Source organism: Dinoponera quadriceps, unplaced genomic scaffold (genome assembly GCF_001313825.1).
Source record: "Dinoponera quadriceps isolate SergipeBrazil2010 unplaced genomic scaffold, ASM131382v1 scaffold1167, whole genome shotgun sequence".
NCBI lineage: Eukaryota > Metazoa > Arthropoda > Insecta > Hymenoptera > Formicidae > Dinoponera > Dinoponera quadriceps.
Genome location: NW_014555239.1, coordinates 2,155 through 11,134, shown reverse-complemented (window position 1 = coordinate 11,134; position 8,980 = coordinate 2,155). Strand labels below are relative to the sequence as shown.

The following is an 8,980-nucleotide window of genomic DNA, read 5'->3' as shown; positions in this document are numbered from 1 at the left end:
AGAAGAGAGAGAGAGAGAGAGAGAGAGAGAGAGAGAGAGAGAGAGAGAGAGAGAGAGAGAGAGAGAGTAAGATAGTGTGAGAGAGCGAGCGAGCGATCTCTTTCTATAGGTCTCTCTCTCTCTCTCTCTCTCTCTCTCTCGCTCGCTCGCTCTCTCTTGATTTGTTATCGCAGGTGTTACAGATTTGCATGCAACGCGAACGTAGTGTTACGCCCGTGTCTTGATGCCCGCGCCTTTAGCGCCCTGAACATACAGCAGATTCTCTTAGCAACGAGTCGTAAACAACAGATGATCAGCGTTGACTAATAAACAACGGGTTAGAAAGAGATTCTCTTTGGGGCCGTTGAGTCGTCGTGACGTGCGCGACGGTCTTTAACGAAAGAGAGAGCTTAAGTCTGCGAGTTACGTGTGTTCCCTTGTAAATAGTAAATATAGTTGAAGTTGTTTTCTTGTTAACGTTGTATCGTTTTATTTCCCCGCGCGAGCGTAACAGTATTTTATTATTTTTCAAATCAAACAACATTTCTCTAGGAAATGCATGCTCATGCATGTGAACCAAATCTGCGAGCTGTATCCCATTATGCACTGTGTTTGCAATTCGATCAAAATCAATCGATCATTTGCATACTCCCGATTGTGCGATTGTAAAGCCACATCGACATTAGATTTCAAAGTTTTTCAATTATTTGAGAGAGAGAGAGAGAGAGAGAGAGATAGAGAGAGAGAAAGAGCAATGCATATTTATTATAATTCCAACGGAAGTAAAAGTAAGGTAAACGACAGCTACCTTGGCTGATCATCGAGCAAGCCGGTCAAATTCGTCGATATATGAGTCTTTCTTGAAATTTGGGTTTTGCTAAGTATTATTGATTACCTCGATCTCGAACGGCAAGATACGTCTCCTTAAGTAAGTAAAGCACCGAGTTTCAACTTAGAGTGAGAATATATGTGCTTCTTCCAGTACTCGTGACTCATTCGTTTGTCCAGAAAAACAATGTGGAAACGATGGCAGCTCTATTTCGTCCTATTGCACCTATGCGCGGAGGTGCACTCGACTAAGAAAACCACCCTCGACTCGCCTTTTAATATATTGTTATTGCATACTATTCGTAATTAGGTTTTCGACACCTTTGTTATGTATAATTAATAAAGTGAAACATACAAAAGCGAGAATCATTCTGTTCGATATTTCTTGATAAAAAATGTGAACAAGTTTCCCAAAAAATTTATTATTCGTATATTTATGTAATGTTAACTATAACAATGATTTTATAACTTGTAACATATCAGAGCGTGCAAGTTATGTTACATATGTGCATCTGCGACATAATTAACATATTTTATCTTATTGAACTACTAGATATAAATTAGTTGCTTTTTTATCCATTATTGTTTACCGATTGCATCTTATTAGTTCCTTTCATTTATCGGAGCCATTCCGATAAGAAGGTTGATACCAATTGGTACTATTTTAATTTTCAAGTCATAATTATTGACATTAAATACATCAGTACCTTGTAATTTAATTTCAAGGAAAAAATTGTAAGTCGAGCTTTGTATGATTTTTTTTTAAGGATTCATAAATAATATTTAAAATTGCTATCTCTTTCTCTCTCTCTCTCTCTCTCTCTCTCTCTCTCTTCTTTTTACTATCAAATCAATTCCACAATAGCGTGTACACTACATTATACAGTCCTGTAAGTGACTGGATTTTGACGGGTTTAGTAGAGAGGAAGCATTATCCTCCATTTAGATGAACATCATCTCACTTTGTCATGTGGTGTATATACTAGTGACGTTTCGTATTCAATGCAAACTGGGCATAATCCGATATAAGTGAGGTATATTAGAAATATTTTAAAACGGTGTTTTAGTGTTTTCATGTGAAAGGCCCACAGATATCATATAAAGAGGCTGCTAATTATATTGGACAATTAAATTCCATTCGAATTCGTGCAAAAGTGGATGACGCAGTTTAAAATAAGTCACAATGTCGAAGATTTTTTAAAACGCCGAAAAACACGAGTCACTACATTGTGAGATTATAAGTCGCAAGGCAGTTCCAAATAATTCTACAATTAACTCGGTGACAAGCTCAAAAACGTTCGGTAAAAAAAAGAACATTAATGTTAATCCAGTGACATTCAAGCGTCGTTTGCAAAAGTCAAGACGTACATAACAAAAGTGTGCGACATAAATTTTTGTTTATTCAAAATCTTATTGAGAAACAATGGTTGTTGGCCTTGTCACAAATGTCATCACGTCTTCAGACTGGTCAGTTTAATCTGCTAATGCGAATGCAACAACGTTAGGTGTTTATAAAGAAGAAGCGTCAGAGAAAATATGTATTTAACCCAAATCAATTATTCTATCAAATTTGACAAATGTGGAGATTGCTTTCCCTCAGCTGCACTACAAAAACAAAGTTAAAAGCATGCTCAAAGTTGTTAGATTATAATAAATAAGAGAGACTTAACGATATATTAGATAATGACAAAACTGTTAATTGAATATACGTTAAAATATTATTTATTTAATTTTTACAGGTATTTATTTTAATATTTTCTTTGAACTCTTATAAATCTTTTTGCAAATGTGGTATATACGATCTTGTAAAATAGTGTCACATCCTGAACTGTCCATGACATGCGTAGCGGGAGCGGCTCAGCCACGCTTAACAGCTAATTAAGCCGAGAGGAAAAGTGAGAAGGTTTTACGCGTAGTTCTGAAGTAAAATCGCGGAATAAATAGGATTATTCAGAAAAAAACAAGAACAACATCAAATGAAAAAGTAATATAATTTATTATAGTTTAGATGAATTTCGGTAATTTTCACGTCGAGATGGCAACAGTGTTTTTCGCAATGACCCGAAGGGATAGAATAAGATTATCTGCGTCGGTCAGTATCGAAATATGAATACCGGTTCGCGTTATTACTATTATTTTATGAAGGTAAACTTACTTTCGTTGTCGGCTAATCTAAAATAATTGATAGAAAGAAGTACTACATGGACTGAAAAGTCCCCGGATTTTTAATGAAAACAAGCGATTTTTGGGCAAAGTTATATTTATTATTCAACGGGAGTTATATTTATTCCTCAACATAGTTGCCTTCGAATGCGATACATTTGGTAGCGATTTTCCAACATTTCGATGCCCTTTCTGTAGTACGAAATATCCAAGCCTTCGAAATGCACATAGGTTTCCGCGATGACTTCCTCATTCGATGTGAATCTCTTTCCCTGGAGCCACCGCTTGAGGTTTGGGAACAGATAATAGTCGCTGGGGGCCAAATCTGGAGAATACGGCGGGTGAGCAACTAATTCGAATCGTAATTGGTCCAATTTGGCTATCGCTTTCAAGGACGTGTGTGATGGTGCGTTATCGTGACGGTACAGAATTGTTTTCTTCGCCATATGGGGGCGTTTTTTCTTTATTCCGTCGTTCAGTTTGTCCAATAACGCTGCATAATATTCTCCCGTAACCGTTCTTCCCTTCTGCAGGTAATCGATGAAGATTATGCCATGCGCATCCCAAAAAACGGAGGCCAAAACCTTCCCGGCCGAGCGTTGGTCTTTTGGCCGCTTTGGTCGGCTTTCGTGGCTTTTCAGCCATTCTACAGACTGCCTATTGGACTCAGACGTATGGTAATGGATCCACGTTTCATCCATCGTCACAAAACGTCGAAAAAAGTCCGCTCGATTACGCTGCAACAACGCCAAACGGGCCGTTGAATCATCAACGCGCTGCTGTTTTTGGCCGACGGTCAGCAAACGCGGCACCCATCGTTCAGATAGCTTTTTCATATCCAAAACATCGTGCAAAAAGTATCCTACCCGATCCTTTGAGATACCAACGGCCTCAGCTAACTCGCGCAACTTCACTTTACGATCACTCAATACGATTCGATGCACTTGCTTTACGATTTCCGCATTCGTAGCCTCTTTTGGTCTTCCAAAGCGAGGTGCGTCTTCGGTGCTTGTATGACCCATTTTAAATTCACTAAACCATCGATAAACTGTTGTTCTTGAAGGAGCAGATTTGGGATAACATTTCTTCAACCATTTCATTGAATGTTCAGGAGTATTTCCCATCAAAAAACAATGTTTGCGATCAATCAATCAATATGCGATATTCCTGTTTTTCCATTTTTTTTTACGAAGGCAAAAGTTTTTTAAGCGACACTTAAACGACTGTAGCTTGTAAACGAATGAACGAAATGTCATGAAACTTCACACATAAACTAGTGACAGATGAATCTCTCGAAATAAATCATGTCCATTTTCTAGTGGCGCCACCTGCTGAAAAATCCCGGGACTTTTCCGCCCATGTAGTACATTGCCTTTGAAAGAGGAGGGAGACCAGCGGCAGGGCTGAGGCCACTAGGGTTGGCTTCAGGAGATTTTGCACAATATCTGGCACTTGCCGATGCACCACACGGATTTTATCGGAGATACAATGTCTTGTTATGCTCAAGATGACTTCACTAAGAGCTCGCGAGACTGATTCGTGAAACAAAGAATTAAGAAATTGACTGACCGAACTGAAGCTGGTTCACTGGAGGAAATTTATTACTGTTCTTGAAAACGAGGCCCTTATTTATAGGCTCGTCCTAGTTTCCCTCTTCTTTCTGCAACTGCGATGGTCAGCATTTTCGGTAGGAATATCAACGAACTTGAAGTTCCACGGTGTTCTTAGGTTTACTAGGATAAGGGAAGAGACGAATCATTCACATCCGTTCTCACGGAGTCGAAAAATTTAGTTTATCTAGTTATACATGATATCTGAAAATCATATCGGGCCAGAAAGCGCGGAGTTGTCTGATCAATTTTGAATTCGAATACAGTAACAAAAACGGGGGATGGTTTGCTTAAAACGATTTTGTGCCGTGGCCCTTTGTTAATTTAGGTGTGCGTCTGTCAATTTAGATAGGTGTCGGTAGAGAGTTTTATTTTATGAGTGCGCGCGTTGTGTTGACGGCCTACTTATCGAGTGGCTTTGAGTTACTGCTTACGCAGCTTCCTCGAGCATAGGCGGTATGGTTCGGTTTAGACGATTGTCAGTCGAAGTGCGCTCGTTGAAAAGAAAAGAAAGGACGGAAAGTGACATAAGGAGAAGTCGGAGAAGAAAGAAGAATAGGAGAAAGAAGGGAAAAAAGAGGAGAGAAGAAAGAAAAATGAAGATAGTGACTGTTTGGGAGGAGAGGAAGGTTTTCGGGGCTTTTGTGCGGGTAAGTTTATATCAAGAGGAAGCAGAATTTCCTTTCTTGGTAGGGCCAGATTTTCAACTTTAAAATTTCTCCTTCCCCTTTTTCAGATGTACGAAATGGCGTGCTTTGTCCGGGGGGCGAGAAGTCGTTGGGAGAAAGTGGACTTTGTGAACTACAGAAATTACTTCCGGAGTGCGGCCAGTGAATTGTGGTAGATTGGGAAGGATGATTGGAACGAGCCCTGGCCGTAGAATACATATGGATTTTGCAAAATATACAACGTGGAGAAAGTATAGATGGTGATAAGAGGGGGAGGGGAAAAATAAAAAAATGGAAAACAGGTATTTAGTACGTTTCTTTTCCTCACCCCTTCCTTTACCGTAATTTTAAGATAGGCTATAAGCCCCTACACGGGATTCGGGAGGAAAGAAGGGGGGGGGGGAGTTTAGTGGGTGTTGTGCACAGTCGATAATAACAACGTGTCCGAGGAGGCGCGCGTGTGACAGGGTCCAGTACACTTAGCGTCTTCGGCGTGTCGCGGCGCTCCTATGCCCGATCCGGCTAAGGGCACAGGTCTCCTTTGACAGGTGAGGTTAGGCTTCCCATGGTAAGTATACTTTTATATGATAAATTGTAATACTAATATACGAGGGCAGTCCGATAAGTACTTAGCCTACAAAAGAAAAACGAAACTTTCGGAAAAATGGCGATTTATTTCTCAACATAGTCTCCTTTTAGCTCGATACACTTGACCCAGCGATGCTCCAACTTCTTTAACCCATCTGAAAAATACTTTTCTCGAAGTCTGCAAAGTAGGCCTCCGTGGCGGCGATGATCTCTTTATTCGGCCAAATTGGTCGAATTGGACTACGAACTGCTGCCCTATCCACCGTATTCTCCAGATTTGGCCCCGTGCGACTTTTTTTGTTTCCAAACTTGAAAAAGTCACTCGCCGGGCAGAAATTTGAATCGAATGAGGAGGTCATCGCCGCAACGGAGGCTTTTGCAGACTTCGAGAGAACGTATTTTTCAGATGGGTTAAAGAAGTTGGAGCTGGGTCAAGTGTATCGAGCTAAAAGGAGACTATGTTGAGAAATAAATCGCCACTTTCCCAAAATTTTCGTTTTTCTTTTGTAGGCTAAGTACTTATCGGACCGCCCTCGTAATTGTAATAATGCATATTCAATACGAATAATTTAATCGGCAAATGCGACTTCGGTGCTTGGTCACCAGACGGCTACCAGGGTGAAAGAAAATAATGTAGGAAAGGGAGACGGAAGAAGAAGAGCGATAGAAAGAAAGAGAGGGAGGGGGTTCCGTGGTACCTCGCGACGTAACAATAGACTATATATATTTTTTCGTGAATGTCCTTTGTTTCTCTTTTGCATCATTTTAATATTGTTTTCTCTTGTCTTGCGACAAACATAATGACTAACAGATGATTTAGATGGCTCAGAGATGTTCTTTTTATATCCAAGAGAAATTATATAGAATATTTAAAAGAAATATTTTGTATAACTGCTAATGTGCTTATACGTACAATTGTGCCTTTTAGATTGATATCAGAAGTTTCTTTTCGATTATAAATCGACATTAACCACGGTTAAGAAAAGAATAACTGAATACAGGACGCTTTCTCTAATTGAACACCATTGATCTAGCAGCTTTTGTACGTTGCATTTGTTTACAAAATTTCTTGATAAAAGAAAAATGTGATATATTCATGTTTCTATTATTAAACGTTTTCAAGAGTGAGTGATATTCTCTCCCGTGTGATAAATAAATGTAATAGGCGTTTTCGCAGTTTCTTCCTACTTCATTACTCACTCTTCTCTACATAATTCATTGTTCTAACAGGTATAATCGAATGTACGTAGCGAAATATATCTTGGTCCACATTATTCCAACTTTTTCCTTATTTCGTAAAGTGATATTTTTCATTTGATCTCATTCCCTCCTTGTTTATTTCCTGCTCAAATGCATTCAGATCGAGCAAGAACTTTTATTTTTTAACGTGCGATTTTACATACACGCGATGATAGAAAGTAAAAAACGAAACGTCGTCTTTCAAATGACGAGACGTTTAAATCGCTTATATCTTTCACTGCATTTTTTTCTTAGCATGCTATGACGTATTATTTATTAATTTTGCAGGCAAAACAGGAACGGAAGATGGAAGAATTATCGAAATAGCAAGAAATGCACAAACATTGCAGCGAATTGTTCCCGACCATGTCCCATTTCCTTGTAATGTAACCGGTAAGGCAGGTGATATTTTGTACATGCAGAAAATATTTCAGTGGTGAATATTTTAGGCAGCAGGTCGCAAGAAGTACCGAATTCGATACACAAATTAAGGCCGGGCGATATCGATGTAATTGTCGCATTGGGTGACGCACTGACGGCTGGAGCGAGGATTTTTGCAAACAACCTGTTCAAATAATGGTATAAAATAGAAGAGTTATGGCGCTTGGCGGAGGTCAAGGCATATGGAGGCAATATGTGACTCTTCCATTAATTTTTAATATTAATTGTTTTCTTTTCGGAATCGCATTTTTTCTCACGTAATCGCTAGCACATATATCTCGCGTTATTAACGTCGTATCCTAAAAATAATTTAGCAACAAGGCAATCGATATTATTTCAAACTACTTGATCAATATTACGTATTGAATTAATAGAACGTGTTAAGCGAATAATGATTGAGAATGTAATTCATTAATTTAAATTATATATTTCTATATGTCGTGCATACATCCCCACTCAACTAGTGTATATATTTACATTTACTTATTTGAGAGAATCGACTCTTATTTGTAGCAGTGTGTGTACAATATCACTTTCCTGTACTATATTACTTTCGTGTACTATATTACAAAATTATTCTTACCCAATTTGTTAAATCTGATGCACATGATAGTAAAAGGAAAGAAAAAGGTACGAACGTATTTCGTAATCGGTAATACTTATCTGGTATTCGTCAAGCAATAATTAAGAAATATTTTAAATGACAATGTATATTTGTGTGCGTGCGTGCGTGCGCGTGTGCGTGCGTGCGTGCGTGCGTGCGTGCGTGCGTGTGACTGTAACTTAAAATTTTTAACATATAGGAATTCAACCACAAATTGATAGGCTATGCTTTGGGAGATTCGTTGACAACTTATGAGGCATCGCAATTAAATGTCGCTGAAAGCGGTGCTATTTCCAATGATATACCTTATATGGCAAAAGAATTAATCAAAAGAATAAAAAACGACACTAGGATAGATGTGGAGAAGCATTGGAAGATTTGTTGTATTCGACAGACCTAGTTATATTTATAAGATGAATAAATGGGAATAATGAATAGCAATTGCTACTGCTTTGCAATCGAACGGATTGCTTCTTTTACAAAACTTTGAATCTCGCTTTCTTTTTTCTGCGCGACAATATAATTAAGTACATTTACTGGTTCTTATAACTTTTCCATTAAATAGAAAATTTTCCACTTACAATAAGCTGTCGTCTAATTGTATATATCGAAAATATCGCGTTATCAATTAATAAACTAATCAACACACAAAAATTTCTAGTAACATGAACCAAATGAGAAGGTTCTTAACAATGTTTGTTCACTGAATGTAAAAATATCAAAATTCTGTAGCATGTACAACTTTTTTATTATTAAAATATTTATCATGGCCTCATTTTTAATATAAACATCTATTTTATTTTCCTCCAATCACTTTTACATCGTAAGATGGGCTTTAAGAATACTTTTTCGCATCATTT

General features: G+C 38.1%; 1 pseudogene; it reads left to right on the top strand.

Annotated features, from left to right (window-relative positions):
• The first annotated feature begins 7,244 nt into the window (after positions 1 to 7,244).
• Positions 7,245 to 8,520, top strand: LOC106743676 (annotated as a pseudogene).
• Positions 8,521 to 8,980: the final 460 nt, after the last annotated feature.